Genomic DNA, 18009 nt, shown 5'->3' on the forward strand with positions numbered 1-18009 from the left:
GAGTGCCTAGAAATTTTTCTGATATTCAAAAAATTAATTTTGTTCAATAAACTTTTGAGTTTATACTTTGTGAAAAGGTAAGATATTATTCCTAATTTGCAATGGTGCATGCAGTCAAGTTATTACAGGCCAATGGGACTAGAAACTAGTGCTTACAGTTTCAGAGCAGACACATCAATATCACATACAGGCAGGCTAACTGTCACATAGCAAGAAAAGATTCTAACCAGATATTTTACCTCAGATCAACCACATGAAAATTGCTGCCTCACTGTCACTGCACACAGAGCGCCTGAAGACCTGTACTATTAATAGAAACTTATCTATCTGGACCCCTCTGCAGTTCACAAAATGCAATGCCCGTAAAACAGCTCATTCATCTCCATAAAAATCAGTCAGAAGAGTATAGTCCAGAAGAAGTGAAGTTTCTTGCCCAAAGTGATGAATGAAAAATAGAAATCAAATTCTGATTCAGATCTTTGATCACAAAACCTGAATCCTTTTCACAAAGTGAATTCTATGTAATTCTATGTAAGTAATCAATAATGTTTATAATATCATAATGTTAATTAATGCAATAGTTACAGTATATCTCATCCAAGTTCTGATGACATGAAAATGTTAAAAATTCTTAAACTAGACCAGTTTAAGAAACCGTGGAAGAATTCACTGAAGTCCTAACGTTACCATATGGCATAAGTCAAACACTGGAAAGTGGCAGCAGTAAGTGGGATAGTAGAGTACATGATAATCTAAGATGACATCACTTTATTTTTAATTCCTCTCCCGACAATTCCTGGCAATCGCCTATCTTCTCACTGTCTACATAGTTTTGTGTCATAGATGGAATCACATTAAACAGCCTTTGCCGATTATCTTCTTCCACTTAGTAATATGCATTTAACTTTCCCCTGTGTATTTTAATAGCTTGATAGCTCATTCCTTTATAGCACTGAATAATATGCTCTTGTCTTGCTATCACACAGGTTATTTACCATCCACCTTCTGAAGGCATCTTGGTTGCTTCCAGATCTGGCAATTATGAGTAAGGCTACTGTAAACATCTATGTGCAGGTTTTTGTGTGAGTTTTCAATTCTTGTGGGTAAATACCAAGGAGTGTGTTTGCTGGATTATATTGTAAAAGAATGTTTTGTTTTCTACGAAACTACCAAACTGACTTCCAAAGTAGTTTTGCATTCCCACCAGTAAGTTCCACATCCTAGGCAACACTTAAAGTTGTCAGTGTTCTGGATTTTGGCTATTCTAATAGGAGTGCAGAGGTATCACACTGTTGTTTTAATTTGCATTTCCCTGATGACTTATGGTGTGAAGCGTCTTTTCACATGCATATTCGCCATCAGTATTTCTTCTTTGTAAGGTGTCTATTAAGGTCTTCACTCATTTTTCAATCAAACTATCTTCTTACTGTTGAGTTTTAGGAATTCTTTTATAATTTGAATAACAGTGCTTTATGATGCTGAAAAGGAGTGGTCAGATATAAGCCTTACCTTATATCTAATCTTAGTGAGAAAGCATCCATTTTCTCAGCATTAAGTATGCTGTTAGCTGTATTTTGTGTTTATTGGTTTGGTTGTTTTTGTAGATATTCTTTATCAAGTTGGGGAAGGTCCCCCTATTCATAGTTTACTGAGTGTTTTTATCATGAATGAGTATTGGATTTTGTCAAAAGCTTTTCCATCTATTGATATGATCATTAGATTGTTCTCTTTTAGTGACAGAGTAATATTAGTCAATATTTAAATGCTGAACCAGTCTTGCATATGTGAGACAAATTCCACTTGGTGGTGGTGTATAGTACATTTATACAGTTGGTCCTCCATATCCATGGGTTTCATATCTACAGATTCAAACAACCCTGGCACCAAAAATATTAGAAAAAAGTACAGAAAGTTCCAAAAAGCAAAACTTGAATTTTCTGGGCATCAGCAACTCTTTACTTAGCATTTAAGCTGTATTTACAACTATCTATATGGCATTTACATTGTATTAGGTATTATAAGTAATCTAGAGATGATTTAAAATATACAAAAAGATACATGCAGGTTATCTGCAGATGCTACAGAATTTTATACAAGGGACTTGAAGATCCATAGGTTTTGGTATCTGCAGTGGATCCCGGAACAAATCCCTTGTGGATATTATGGCACAACTGTATGTTATTGAATTTGATTTGCTCATTTCTTTTTTTATTTTTTTTTTTTAGGATTTGTACATCCATGTTCATGACAGACATCAGTCCATAGATTTCTTTTCCTATAATGTCTTGTCTGATTTGGTATTGGGGTAATGCTGACCTCATAGAATGAGTTAGGAAGTATTTCTTCATATCCCCACTATTTCTGTCCTTTGAAAAAAATTATAAACAACAAGTATAATTTCTTCCTTAATGTTTGGTAGAATTCACCAGTTGACTCATTTGAGCTTGGTGCTTTCCATTTTGGAAGGTTATTAATTATTCACTTTCTTTAATAGATATAGGTCTATTCAGATTTTGTATTACTTGTGTGAGTTTTAGCAGAATATGTCTGTCAAAAAATTGGTCCACTTCATCTGGGTTATCAAATTTAAGGGCATAGAGTTGTATAGTATTGCTTGATTATCCCTTTAATGATCATGGGATGTCTCTCCTTTCATTTCTAATGTTAGTAATTTGTGTGCTCTTTTTCTTAGCCTGGCTAGACGCTTATCAATTTTATTCATATTTTCAAAGAAACAGCTTTTGGTTTTACTGATTTTCTCTATTGATCTCCTGTTTTTAATTTCATTTATTTTTGCTCTGTTTTTGGATCTTTTGGAGCTATAATTGACATCCAGCACTGTATAAATTTAAGGTGTACTGCATAATGATTCTACTTTCATACATCATGAAATGATTATCACAATAGGTTTAGTAAATATCCGTCATCTCCTACAGATACGACATTTTATTGACTATATTCCCCACAGTGTACATTTCATACCTAAGACTCATTTATCTGCTAACTGGAAGTTTGTGCCTCTTAATCTCCCTCACCTATTTCTCCCATTTCCCCGCTCCTTTTTCCTCGAGCAACCACCCATTTGTTCTCTGTATGTATGATTCTTTCTGTTTTGCCATGTTTGTTTTTTAGATTCCACATGTAAGTGAAATCATACAGTATTTGTCTTCATCTGTCTGACTTATTTCACTTAGTATAATACCCCTTGGGGCCCATCCATTTTGTTGCAAATGTTAAGATTTTATTCTTTTTTTGGCTGAGCAACATTATATATATATATATATAATATTTTGATATATTATTTATATAAAATATATAAATGTATTTATATTATATAAAATATATAATTTATATAAATTATATATATATATGCTATTAACTGGTACTTAAGTTGCTTCCGTATCTTGGCTATTGTAAATAATGCTGCAATGAACAGAGGCATGCATATGTCTTTCCAAATTAGTGTTTTTGTTTTCTTCAGATAAATATCCAGAAGTGGAATTGCTAGATCATATGGTAGTTGTATTTTTAATATTTTGAGAAACCTCCAGTTTTCCATAGTAACTTCTTTTAATTTCATTGATGCCTGCTCTAATTTTTATTATTTCTTTTCTTCTGCTTACTAATTTAATTCACTCTTCTTTTTCTGGTTTTCTGAGGTAGAAACTTAGATTATTGATTATAGAAATTTATTCTTTTCTAATATGTGCATTCAATACTATAAATTTTCCTCTAAGCACTGCTTTCACTGTATCTCACATATTTTAATAAGCTGCATTTTAATTTTTATTCAGTTGAAAGTGTTTTTTAAATTCTTGTGAGATATCTTCTTTGACTAATGTGTTATTTAGAAATGGTGCCTAATCATAGCATATTTTGGAAATTTTCAATTACCTTTTTTTTCTCTTGATTTCTAGTAGACTCCACCATAGTCAAAGAGCAGACATTTCATTATTTCTATTCTCTTAAATTTGTTAAGGTGTATTCCAGAATGTGGTCTTGGTGAATGTTCCCTGTGAGATTGAGAAGAATGCATATTTTATGGGGTTTTTTTTTTCATTTTGTTTTTTGTGGGTTTTTTTGTTGTTGTTGCTGTTTGTTTTGGCTGTGCTGGGTCTTAACTGCCACATGCAGGATCTTTAGTTGTGGCATGTGGGATCTAGTTCCTTGACCAGGCCCAGGATCCCTGCATTGGGAGCACAGTCTTACCGCTGGACCATCAGGGAAGTCCTTGTATATTTTACTATTGTTGGATGAAGTGGTCTGTAGATGTTATTATATCCAGTTGATTGATGGTTCAACTATGGTTCAACTGATTGAGGTCGACTATGTCCTTACTGCTTTTTTGCCTTCTGGGTCTGTCCATTCTGATAGAGGGACACTGAAATCTCCAATTATGATAATGGATTCATCTATTTCTCCTTGTAACCCCCTTAGCTTATGCCTTACATGTTCTAATGCTGCATCACTTTTTTTTAAGCAAAGGTATCCTGTATAATTTTTTAAATTATATGAATAGTTTAATGCAAATGCTTAGCATTTAAAATTATCGAAGCTTTATTTAAATAAAAAAATTTATTAAACAATGATGATTAACTCCAAGAATTATTTCATTTCTGCTCTATAATTCTATATAATGCCAATCCTATGCGATACAATGAGAACTGCATCTTCACTATTCTTCACTCAAGGGCAGAGGAGGGAGTAATCAGACAGACACAAAGCAAAACACAATCCAAATACAGTGCTCCCGGGCTGATAAGTTTTGTTTTTACAGCTTAGTAAAAGCTTTATACTAAGTACTTAGTAAAAACTTTGTCACAGTTTAAGAATGCATGCTCTTTAAATAGAAATTACATATATACATTTAGTGTCTATAAACACTAGAAATATGTTAGACAGGGTAGGTCTATGTATTCTTCAAAAGTTGGGTAGGTTTTAAAAAGGATGAAGTAACATGACTTTCAAGGTCCAGGGGAATCCTGCCTGAAGGGTTTATCTTCATTGTGCAGGAGTTAAGGCATCTCTGGGACCCTTAGGGTTTGTCCAAACTGGATTTTCTGGTCTTCAGTATAGCAAGTGCATCTTTCACTCTGTGGTAAATAACATTCTTCACCTTAATTTATCTTCATGATTAGTATAAGTTTGTGACAAATACCAGAATTCCTAGTTAGTCAGAAGCATTAACATGCTCTGGAGAAACAAAATCTTCAAACACTTTGATGTGACTATGTAAGTTATGAACCTTGCATGTAATTCCAGCTGGGATAAATGCCACATCTCTAGGAACTGTATAAACTGTATAATAGCCCAGCCTTGAGTTCCATATTTTTTATGAAGATATTTTCTTAGTGATCAATCTAAATACCAGCTCTAATCACTGATAAGATCATGGTTGCAGGGTTTTCTTGAACATTCTCTTTTGATGCCTTTTTAAAGAATCTTCATATCTTCATATCTTTTTCATGTCTTAATTAACATATATTTGCCAGAAGGCTCCTGGCTTCTCTTCCAATAAATTGCTTTATTGTGAGTTCTTGAGAATTTCCATCTTGCACAACTTTAAGGACTTCCTGGTCACACTGTCCTTTGAGAATTCCCACATAGACCAGAACATTAGCCGTATCTGATGTCTCAGTAAAGACATTGCTCCACATTTTTAATCTTCTGGAGTAATTAATCCATAAGCATTATGGACCCCATTATGGGACCTCAGTCTGAGCAAATAAAGTAGTTAGGCAGCCTAGAGACAAAATTCAATTGTCAGCTCACCCTGCATACTCAAGTAACAGGATGCTGGCTTTGGTTTGGCCATCAAAGCTGGAGGACATGGCATCTCTGAACTTCCCCAATAGTCAGTCCTTAAGTATCAACATCATTAATTCTTTTTCATTTTCCAAGAGATTTGGAAAATCTTCAAATCCATTCCAGAAGTATCCTACTGTGGCTTCTGTGACGATTTCATCGTTCCTTGGTATAGCCTGAATGTTTGTGTCCTCCCAAAATTTGTATGTTGAAACCTAATCCCCAAGTGTGATGGTATTTGGAGGTGGGGCCTTAGGTTTGAAGGCAGAGCCCTCATGAATGGGATTAGTGTCTTTATAAAAGAGACCCCAGAGAGCTCCACCACCCCCTTCCATCACATGAGGACACATGAAGACAGCCACCTATGAACAAGGAGGTGGACCCTCACCAGATACCAAATCTACTGGCGCCTTGACCTTGAACTTCCCATCTTCCAAAACTGTGAGAAATAAATGTTTGGTTTTTTTAAGCTATCCAGTCTATGGTATTTTGTTACAGCAACTCGAACAGTCCTACAGTTTAGTAGATCTACTTCCTGGTCACCAAACACTTTGCTGAAGGAGTCGGGTTTCCAAAATTCAGTGTCCAGTTTATGATGGCTGGTTGCCCTTGTTTCCAGTACTCTCTGAACACATTCCAATTGCTCTTAATATTGGGATCTTGCAAGTACTGAAAGCAATTACTCCCACGGTCAGCAGTAAAGAGCATAGAATGCCAGGTATGTCCTGTGCCCTTGAGGTTCTTACATAAATCAGAGAAAGACATTTTTTACCAAAGAAGGAAAAATGTCATCAAGGATTTTTACTGTGCTCTTAAGTTCATTATATGTCTTTTTTCCCCTCCCTGTGGACATGCCTGCTGGTTAGATCTGACAGCCAGTTTAAAAGGGAAGCACTAATTGGACAGGCTGATTTCATGCGGCTAGCTGGCTTGGAGGCTGCACCGCTCCTCACAGATGCTCATTCCAACACTGAGAAATTCTGCAGGAGCATAGCACCAAGAATTTTTTTTTTCCTGACTAAGGCATTCTGTTTTATGTCTCCCTTTGAGACTGACTTTGTAAAGAGTTCAAACTGCCTGTATGAACAATTTGCCTCACTACTCATAAAATGAACAGACTTCAACATCATAGAGGGTTTTTCTAAGAATGACCTGTGTAGGCATCAAGTTCCCTGGTTCATGTATTTAACTCTTCATTCATCTCAACCAAGAAAAAGTCTTGCAGGTAATACCCCATTGGCAGTCTTCCCCCCTTCATCTAGTAGCAATTCACACAAACTCCAAATTCACACTGAGGATACACTCAGTGCAAACTGAAGATGGTGGAATCACACGCACCACACAGTTCCTGAACACCTTTGACAGCTCACTCCTAGCAACCCTCCAAGAGACGCTCTTACTATATGGTTGCACTGTGGACTGGGCTTCCTTTTCAGAAATTGCCATTTGATACAGGTGTCTCCAACAGTGGCCTGGAGAAGGCAATGGCACCCCACTCCAGTACTTTTGCCTAGAAAATCCCATGCGGAGGAGCCTGGTAGGCTGCAGTCCATGGGGTCGTGAAGAGTCGAACACGACTAAACGACTTCCCTTTCACTTTTCACTTTCATGCATTGGAGAAGGAAATGGCAACCCACTCCAGTGTTCTTGCCTGGAGAATCCCAGGGACGGGGAAGCCTGGTGGGCTGCTGTCTATGGGGTCGCACAGAGTCAGACACGACTGAAGCAACTTAGCAGCAGCAGCAGCAACAGTGGCCAGGATGTACTTTTCTAAACCCACATCAGTCCCTAACATTTTTGGTTACAGGTACCCATAAGCTAACTACTTCATTGTTATTAGAAACACTTTGACAAAGCCAAGGTTCTAATAACCTAGTAAATAAAGTTTTCTAGAATCTGTGTGAGGAGACTTGTAATCATACAGCTCCCTTTTCTCTTTCATCACTCACCTCAGAGAAACAGTGCCTAGGATGACTAAACTGACATTATTTCAAGTATACTAGGTCAGGAGTGCCTTGGGAAGCAGAAAATCTAACTAAACAAAGAATGTAGAGATTGGCGGTCATGGATGTTGGTCAACCACTAAGCCATGTCATCAAGAGCCCAGACTTTATTTGCTCTATCATCCTTAGCTGTGTGGCTTCCTAGATGGTGCAAAGGTAAAGAAACTACCTGCCAATGCAGGAGACACCAGGGGTGTGGGTTTGATCCCTGGGTCAGAAAGATCCCCTGGAGTAGGACATGGTAACCCACTCCAGTATTCTTGCCTGGAGAATCCCATGGACAGAGGAGCTTAGCAGGCTACAGTTCATGGGGTCACAAAGAGTTGGACACAACTGAACATGTATGCACAACCTTGATCCTTAGCTGTTAGCTTTACATCTTTGTGTCTTTTGATTTATGGTCTCAAGATGCCCACTGAATTTTCAAGCAAAGAAGAAGAGGGAAAGATCACTTCCAGTCCCCACCATGCCTTTTATCAAGGAGGAAAAAGCTTTTCCAGAAGTCCCCTGTAAATACCTTTGCAAATTTCTTTGGCCAGTCTGGGTCATTTGGACACTCCTACCTCCAAGAGAATCTGGAAATCAACTGTATTGAAAAGAATAACAAAATTAGCTTAGACCAATTATGATTCATCCCCTGGAACTGGGCAGACTGCTGCCTGTATTAGTTGGCTATTGCTGTGAAAATGCTCGATAACAAGCAACCCCACATTCTTAGTGGTTTACAAGAACAAGCATTTGTTTCTTAATTATGATCGAGTAGGTCATTTGTGTGGAGTAGGAAATGGCAACCGACTCCAGTGTTCTTGCCTGGGAAATCCCAGGGACAGGGGAGCCTGGTGGGCTCTCGTCTCTGGGATCGCACAAAGTTGGACACGACTGAAGCGAGTTAGCAGCAGCAGCAGGAAATGGCAACCTACTCCAGTATTCTTGCCTGGGAAATCCTATGGACAGAGGAGCCTGGTGGGCTACAATCCATGAGGTCACAAAGAGTCAGACACGACTGAGAGACGAACACACACAGGTCATTTGTGACTCTGCTGGGTTTGACTAGGATCAACTGGACTTGAATGTAGGCTGTGTGTTTTCACGTCCGCTCCATGTATCTTCTTATTCTGGTACTACTGGCCACATAGCTTATTCTTCTCACGGCAAATGATAGGTGCACAAGAAGCCAGGTACAATTTATACTAACACATTTAGAGGATCTGCTCATGTCCTGTCCAGTAACATTACATTTGCCAGACAAATCACCTGGCCAAGTCCAATACAAACTAGGCGAGAATATACGCTCTGCCTATTCCGGTGGAAAGTGCTAGAAAGTCATGTGCCAAAAGGTGCATTAATGGGTGTGTAATTCTATTAGAGAGAATGAAGAATTGGGAACAAAAATTCAATCTGTCCCCTAATTCCACCAACCTGGGGAATGAGAAAGAAAGGAATGGCTCTTGGGTAGGCATCCAGAAGTGTCTTCCCACCAGAGTAGTCAAAAGAAGCCTTAGAAACTTCTTTTTCTGATTTAGTTAGCAGAGGGAAGAGGGGAAAGTAAGGAAACAGTAAAGTTACAGACTGCTTTCCTGGGCAGGGGTCTCCAGCTATAACATTGATGGCTAGTTGAATAGGCTGACAAACTGTTTCACAACTCAAACTCAGTTTCACAGTCTGACTGCCTGCAAATAGCCTGCGTGTCTCTGATGCAGGAGGTGCCAGGTATGACACTAAGTACTTCGAATGCATTAACTCACTTTATCTTCACAACAAATTTATGAAGCTTTTTCACTTTACAGTTAAGTGGTCAGGGGACTTAGGCAGCTGCGCACACATGGCAAAACCACTAGCAAAGCCCAAATCCCTCTGATTTCATTCACTCAGCCATCTATTACTCACCAGATGTTGACTGAGGATGCAGGCCAATAACACAGTCCCTGACCTCCAGGACTTCAGATCTCAGTCTCTAAGTTTCCCAGCCCACTGGACTTTACATGTCAACTAAAAAAAATTGAGTCCAAGACAAATGTGTTTTATTTTTTAAATCAATATACTTTATGCCAGTTACACTTCTAAAAGCTTATCATGATATATTCCAATAAACCATCATGCCTACTCTTGGAGATAAGTACTATTATTCCACAATTTAAGTATGAATGAACTGAGATCCTGAGAGGTTTCCTTTGTTACCTTTGTGAGAGGGAATGTTCTCACATCATGTATGGATGTGAGAGTTGGACCATAAAGAAATCTGGGCACTGAAGAATTGATGCTTTTGAACTGTGGTGTTGGAGAAGACTCTTGAGAGTCCCCTGGACTGCAAGGAGATCCAACCAGTCAGTCCTAAAGGAAATTAGTCCTGAATATTCATTGGAAAGACTGATGCTGAAAGCTGAAACTCACCTGACGTGAAGAACTGACTCATTGGAAAAGACTTTTATGCTAGGAAGCACTGAAGGCAGGAGAAGGGAACGACAGAGGATGAGATGCTTGGACGGCGTCACTGACTCGATGGACATGAGTTTGAGTAAGTTCCGGGAGTTGGTGATGGACAAGGAAGCCTGGTGTGCTGCAGTCCATGGGGTCTTAAAGAGTTGGTACCCAACTGAGTGACTGAACTGAACTGAGAAACGGATGGAGCAGAATTAGAAACCAAGCCACTTGACTCCAGAATCCACCTTTTCACCACACCTGCCATGCACAGTCCATGACCAGTAGAAAATAGATTTCTTCAAGTAAAGTAATAAATCAATACAACGTTTTCTGATGCATTTTCTCATTAAAAGATATTAGTTATAAACTTATTGCATAAAGGCCTGTTAACTACTTTATGTTAAAAAGGGTTCCTCACACTTAACACAGGCTTTCCAGGTGGTACTCAGTTCAGTTCAGTCGCTCAGTCGTGTCCAACTCTTTGCGATCCGATGAACCGCAGCATGCCAGGCCTCCCTGTCCATCACCAACTGCCGGAGTCCACCCAAACTCATGTCCATTGAGTCCGTGATGCCATCCAACCATCTCATCCTCTGTTGTCCCCTTCTCCTCCTGCCCTCAATCTTTCCCAGCATCAGGGTCTTTTACAATGAGTCAACTCTTCGCATCAGGTGGCCAAAGTATTGGAGTTTCAGCTTCAGCATCAGTCCTTCCAATGAACACCCAGGACTGATCTCCTTTAGGATGGACTGGCTGATCTCCTTGCAGTCCAAGGGACTCTCAAGTCTTCAACAACACAGTTCAAAAGCATCAACTCTTCAAAAGCGCCAGGTGGCGCTACTGGCAAAGAATCCACCTGCCATTGCAAGAGATCCAAGAGACACAGGTTCGATCCCTGGGTTGGAAAGATCCACTGGAGTAGGAAGTGGCAAACCACTCCAGTATTCTTGCCTGGAGAATTCCATGGACACAGAAGCCTGGCGGGCTACAGTCCATGGGGTCACAAAGAGTAGGACACAAGTGAGCACACTTAAAACACTTGGGGTCATGGGTCTGGTATTTTTTTAGTGTTTCAAAATTATAAACTAAGAGAGAAGATATCAAAATATAAAATGACAGTTGTCGTTTCTTTTTCTTTAAATCTCACAGACTGGATTTCATTGATTCCACTATTTTATCTGCTTGATGTTCACATAATACTTTACAACTGCTAATTAATCACACTACATTTTAGCCATAATTATTAAAATCACCTCGTATTCGGGAGCTGGAGGCACCTCTGGAGCCCTCTTGCCTGCCAGTTCCACCAAAGAGTCACAAGTGGGGCGGCAGCCCGTCACTCCGGCTCCTGGTCCCCAGCCACCTGGCGACACAACTGCGGGGCGATTTGTCCGCACCCGGGCGGCGCTGCTAAGCGCTGATTCCCCAAAGCTGTGGGGCTGCCCGCCGCCGCCCGTCTGCTGCCGCAGAACTTCCGGTCCAGGGCCCCGACTCCGCGCTGAGGACCGGAGCCCACCGCCCACACTGCAGCAGACTGGCCCTGCTCCATATCCAGGGCGCCTTTCAGCCGGAGCAAATTTTTCAGAGCATCAAGCAAGACTACAGTCACTATCAGAAGTGGAGTCATTCAGAAGTTGTTCTTAAAGCTTGTGTTTTGGGAATTCATCTCCCTCCTCGGCATGCCCAGCATCTAGGTTCTCCAGGTTCCTCCTGTATGAACACCAATCAGTCCTCCTCCATCGTCCAACAAGTTGCAATTATGTGTAAGCATCTCTTACAAGACTAAAAAGATCATATTTGGGAAGGGTATGAGCAAATCCTCTACAGCTAATTAGCAGAATGGTATGAATCTTTTGTGAAATTCACACATCGTGAGATTAGGCCACGAGATGGGAGGAGGCCAACAAATTAAGTGTCCTGAAGCTGTTTGCACGTCTGGGTACCAGGCTAGCCATCAAAGAGATGGCTGGTATGTACTTTTTGCAGCTGGTTTGGTTTCATATTTCACTCCAAGTTTACTACAACCTGAGAACACTTAAGTGTTTCTACAGGTCCTTTTTATGAACTTAAACTTTCTGGTTGCAACAAGGATCTCATTTCTGTTCACCCAATAAACAGCCATGCCCTACTGGGATAGATTTTCCAAACAAAACAGCTGGAGGAACAACTTAGCAAAATATACCTTCAGTGGCATTTAACGAATGGAGTTTCCCCGGGCACAATTCTGTAAGACGTGTGTGTATGTATCTTTTACATTATTGCTAGTTTTGTTCAATTAAAAAAAAATCCTTGGGGATTCTGGCTGTGAATGTGAGACGTGATAACTATGGTTAAAAGACTATGATCTTCTACAGACCATTCATGTTTTGTGACCATGTATTTAATACATTGCAACAGTGGATTCTGTGTAGGAATTATGGTTAAATACAGGGGCCGTTTCCAGGCACAGAATGTGAATCATAAGTTAGTATGGGCATCAGATGGTCTTATAATGATATAGCAAAGTCTGTGGTCCTAGGTCTGCAAATGCATGGTAGGGAAGTAGGACAAACCAGAAATGAGCCACTGACAGCTGGATTCTCTCTAGCTGGTATTAGGAAAATACTTTGATTCCAACCCTTAAACACCCACGTGGCGCCTGTGTTCACTCAGTCACATAAAGAGCTCCCTGGACACTGACCTCTAAAAAGAAAACACTTCCTCTGGAGTGAAAGCATCAGGATTTATTTGGGAGCTTAGCAGAGGTGAGCATAGGGTGGGCCTGATTCAGGAGGCACTGCTGCTTGGCAGAGACCACTTGACCTTTGTATCTGTTCTAAAAATAGAACTTGGATTCCTTGGTCAGATTCCCCCAAATTCTTTTAAGAGGTGTCCACATCCAACTGGCTTGAGCTTGGCTTTGGCAGCCCTTCCGTAAAATTGCTTATGGATTGTTTTTCACACTGTTTCCAAGGCAGAGAAACAGCAAGCAGCCTCTGCTTGGAGGAAGTGGAAGTTAAACATACATTTATTCATTTACAGTGACTTGTTCAGGACCACATTTTATAAATGCTTTGTTTCTTTTATTGTTGTTTCTAGAAAGAAAAGTTCTATTAAAACTAATAGTTTCGATATGGAATAATTTTTTTAATAGGGCTTATTTGGGGACTTCTCTGGTGGCTCAGTAGTAAAGAATCCACCTGACAATGCAGGAGTCATGGGTTCGATCCCTGGTCCCAGAAGATCCCACAGGCCAAGGAGCAACTCAGCCCTTGTGCCACAACTCTTGAGACGGTGCTCAAGAGCCCATGCTCACCAGCAAGAGAAGCCCCCGCAGTGAGAAGCCCGCACACCACAACTAAAGAGAGTCCCCGCTTGCCACAACTAGAGAATGCCTGCACACAGCAGTGAAGACCCGGTGTAGCCAAAAATCAGTATATACACACAACTATTAAAAATGACAGTAAAATGAAATAGGGCTTATTTTGAAAAATTGAGTTTAATTCCCATGGGAAAAAAAAATTTTAAAGGTAACCTTATTGATAAATACAGTTGCAAAATTCCTAAATAAAATATTCACAAACTACACTTGAAGGAAAGTTACAAGGCTCAAAATAGCCTGGAGTTAAAACTCCCTTCCTATCCTCCCCACCATTCTATGCAAAACAAAGGGGTCTTCTCACCTGAAGAAAAAAAATGGACATTAAGGTTGATTACGCCCAGCTCCCAGCTGGTCCCAGCCTCTGGCCGATCTCCAGAATTCCTTACACCAGCCTTTTAAGAGATAACTAACCTGAACAACCTTGGAGAAGAATAGGCCCCATTAAGGCAGTAGATTTCCACATATATGCCTATATATACTTACTCTTTTCTTGGATTAGTGCAGCAGCTCACTAATCTGACTGCTGCCCCTTCTCACCTCATTCCATTCAGTTCAGTTCAGTCACTCAGTCATGTCCGACTCTTTGCGACCCCATGAATTGCAGCACGCCAGGCCTCCCTGTCCATCACCAACTCCCAGACTTCACTCAGACTCATGTCCATTGAGTCGGTGATGCCATCCAGCCATCTCATCCTCTGTCGTCCCCTTCTCCTCTTGCCCCCAATCCCTCCCAGCATCAGAGTCTTTTCCAATGAGTCAACTCTTCGCATGAGGTGGCCAAGGTATTGGAGTTTCAGCTTTAGCATCAGTCCTTTCAATGAACACCCAGGACTGATCTCCTTTAGGATGGACTGGTTGGACCTCCTTGCAGTCCAAGGGACTCTCAAGAGTTCTCCAACACCACAGTTCAAAAGCATCAATTCTTCAGCTCTCAGCTTTCTTCACAGTCCAACTCTCACATCCATACATGACCACAGGAAAAACCATAGCCTTGACTAGACGGATCTTTGTTGGCAAAGTAATGTCTCTGCTTTTTAATATGCTCTCTAGGTTGGTCATAACTTTCCTTCCAAGGAGTAAGCGTTTTTAATTTCATGGCTGCAATCACCATCTGCAGTGATTGTGGAGCCCCCAAAAATAAAGTCTGACACTGTTTCCACTGTTTCCCCATCTATTTCCCATGAAGTGATGGGACCAGATGTCCTGATCTTCATTTTCTGAATGCTGAGTTTTAAGCCAACTTTTTAACTTTTCTCTTTTACTTTCATCAAGAGGCTTTTGAGTTCCTCTTCACTTTCTGCCATAAGGGTGGTGTCATCTGCATATCTGAGGTTATTGATATTTCTCCCAGCAATCTTGATTCTAGCTTGTGCTTCTTCCAGCCCAGGGTTTCTCATGATGTACTCTGTGTATAAGTTAAATCAGCAGGGTGACAATATACAGCCTTGACGTACTCCTTTTCCTATTTGGAACCAGTCTATTGTTCCATGTCCAGTTCTAACTGTTGCTTCCTGACCTACATATAGGTTTCTCAAGAGGCAGGTCAGGTGGTCTGGTATTCCCATCTCTTGAAGAATTTTCTACAGTTTATTGTGATCCACACAGTCAAAGGCTTTGGCATAGTCAATAAAGCAGAAATAGATGCTTTTCTGGAACTCTCTTGCTTTTTTTGATAATCCAACGGATGTTGGCAATGTGATCTCTGGTTCCTCTGCCTTTTCTAAAACCAGCTTGAACATCAGGAAGTTCACAGTTCACATATTGCTGAAGCCTGGCTTGGAGAATTTTGAGCATTACTTTACTAGCGTGTGAGATGAGTGCAATTGTGTGGTCGTTTGAGCATTCTTTGGCATTGCCTTTCTTTGGGTTTGGAATGAAAACACCTTTTCCAGTCCTGTGTCCACTACTGAGTTTTCCAAATTTGCTGGCATATTGAGTGTAGCACTTTCACAGCATCATCTTTCAGGATTTCAAAAAGCTCAACGGGAATTCCATCACCTCCACTAGCTTTGTTCGTAGTGATGCTTCCTAAGGCCCACTTGACTTCACATTCCAGGATGTCTGGCTGTAGGTGAGTGATGACATCATCGTGATTATCTCACCTCATTTGTAAAGTGCTGGTCTCCTTTTTCTGAACCTCGCATTCTCTAACTCCCTTACCCTACAACACTCATCAATGCTCAAGAAAAAACACTACATCATAACCAACGGTGGATCTAGAAACGCAAGGATTTTCCAACACTGGAAAATCTATTTATGGAGGTGACTGAAATATAAATAATATTTAAATCCTTAGTAATAAAGGAGATTCCCTAAGAAAGACAAAGTAGATAAAGTGATTCCCAAGAATGTGATCTGCAACATTTAAAATGTATGCAAAGGAGATCTCAAAGGAGCTCCAGTTAAATGAGGGTGGAATTGGCAAGAAAGACGTGTGGTGTCCAGGCATTGGAGAGGAGAAAGGGTTTCAAGTGGTCAAGCCTTGAGACGTCAAGTAAGATGAGGACTGAGAACTATTAATTTAGCATGGTAGTGGTCACTGTTTCTGGGATAATCACAATTTCTGTGGAGTGATGGGAGAGAGATCTGATTAGACTGGGTTAAGGAAAAATGTGAAGTGAGAAGTGGAGCTCAGACTATAGAAAATTCCTTTAAGAAGTTAAGAGTTGAAGGGAACAGATAAATGGGGTGGTAACATGGCCTTTTTAAGAGGAATTGGTAAAAGAAAGGTTTTGTTTCTTTGTATATTGTTTTATATTTGTTGGTGTTATTTAAAGATGATAGGTACTGGACATATTTTATACCAAAGGGAAAAAATCAATGAATAAAAGTTTGACAATCCAGGAAGAAAAGACATAATTATGGGAGTAATGCTTTCTCCCTCAGCCAGGAACACCTTGCGAAACTCCAACTCAGGTGAAAGTCAACTGTCTTCCATGCTCCTGAGCTTAGTAAGGGAATGGGGGGTGGGGGTGGGGGTGGAAATACACAGCTAGTGTCACTTAAAATCCGTGACTACAAATCTCAAAAGAACACTTAACAGTCCTTCCACACTTTGCTAATATGATGACTTCACCTCTCTCCAAAATAACTACATCACACAGTCTTCTCTCTCCAAAAGCTGATGTTCTTTTCCTCCCCCACTAAAACAGGAGCTGTTAGGTAGCCATCTGTCATTTTCACACCGCCACATCTACCTGCTTTCGTGCACCCGTCATCTTTCTTCTGTCTCTCCGTGTGGTCTGGACCCCACTTCATTATAATAGGACACCAGTTTAAGGATAACTGAAATACGCAGACTTTCTTAGAAGAAAGCTCCGTCCAAATAAAACTGAAAAATCACTAAAACTGTACACAATAAAAATGTGACTAAAATTAATGGAAAAATTCAATCTCCTTGAAAAAGTTAGATGCACAAACTGACCTGGGAAAATTAGATTTGGTAGTAATAATCCACCCAAATAAAGGTCCAGTGCTATGTGTCATCAGCAACAAAAATCTTTTTTAAAGATTCCACATAAGTACAGTATTTCTCTGACTTACTTCACTTAGTAAAATACCCTCAAGGCCCATCTGTGTTGTTGAAAATGGCTGTAATAACCTTTAATGTTCATTAGAAAGAACCTCAGTGTCTTCACCGAGAAACAAATTTCAAGCCATTTGCTGCTTTGCATTTAAATAAAGAGCTTGGCCATAGCCCTTTCAACCTAACAACAAGTAAAAAGCTATACATACTGAAAAATCCACAATCTTCTTGGACCCATAAAAAAGGGGAAGGACACGCAGCAAACTTCTGCCCCCAAGACTGGAGAGGCAGACAGCAAATACAGAGTCACGACTCTCCAGACCAGACAGCCCCTCTGGAAACAGCTGCAGGGAAGGAAAGCGGGGCTGTAACCGATGCACAGCTGGAGGCTCAGTGTGGGCAGCGCTGAGAATAAAAAACTTCAGGGGCCCAGTCAGAGGGCACCCCCGCAGTATCGCGAGGTTTGTTTCCAGGAGCTCAAGCGGGTTCGCATAGTAAACATTGGAGAAAAACCCTGTCCTGTTTCCAGCAGGATTGGGGAAAGGGGCCTAATTTGAAATATGTCAGCGCGTTCGCAACGAGGCTGGCCCTCAGGTTAAACAGAGTTAACCAGACCCCGACACCTTGGAGTGTTATTAGAACCTAACTCACCCGGCTGGGGAAGGAAATACTCCAGCCAGCCCCAGCCCACTCTAGCATCCTCTCCCACGTAACTGAGAAACACTTGTGATGTTCACAGTCCAGAGGTACAACTTCACTGAGAGACTGAGCCCTAATCACAGGGCTATAGAATCCTTCCCCTACACCACATACCTCACCACCATATTACTAAAGCCCAATACATCATTTCCTTTTACCCAGTACATCATGTCTGGTTATCAGAAGAAAAAAAT

The 18009-nt window shown here is 40.5% G+C and overlaps 1 pseudogene; it reads right to left on the minus strand.

The window, feature by feature from the left end:
• Window positions 1-5035: 5035 nt before the first annotated feature.
• LOC102281955 (lysine-specific demethylase 3A-like) lies at window positions 5036-16848 on the minus strand (annotated as a pseudogene).
• Window positions 16849-18009: the final 1161 nt, after the last annotated feature.

Source organism: Bos mutus, chromosome 2 (assembly GCF_027580195.1).
Source record: "Bos mutus isolate GX-2022 chromosome 2, NWIPB_WYAK_1.1, whole genome shotgun sequence".
Lineage (NCBI taxonomy): Eukaryota > Metazoa > Chordata > Mammalia > Artiodactyla > Bovidae > Bos > Bos mutus.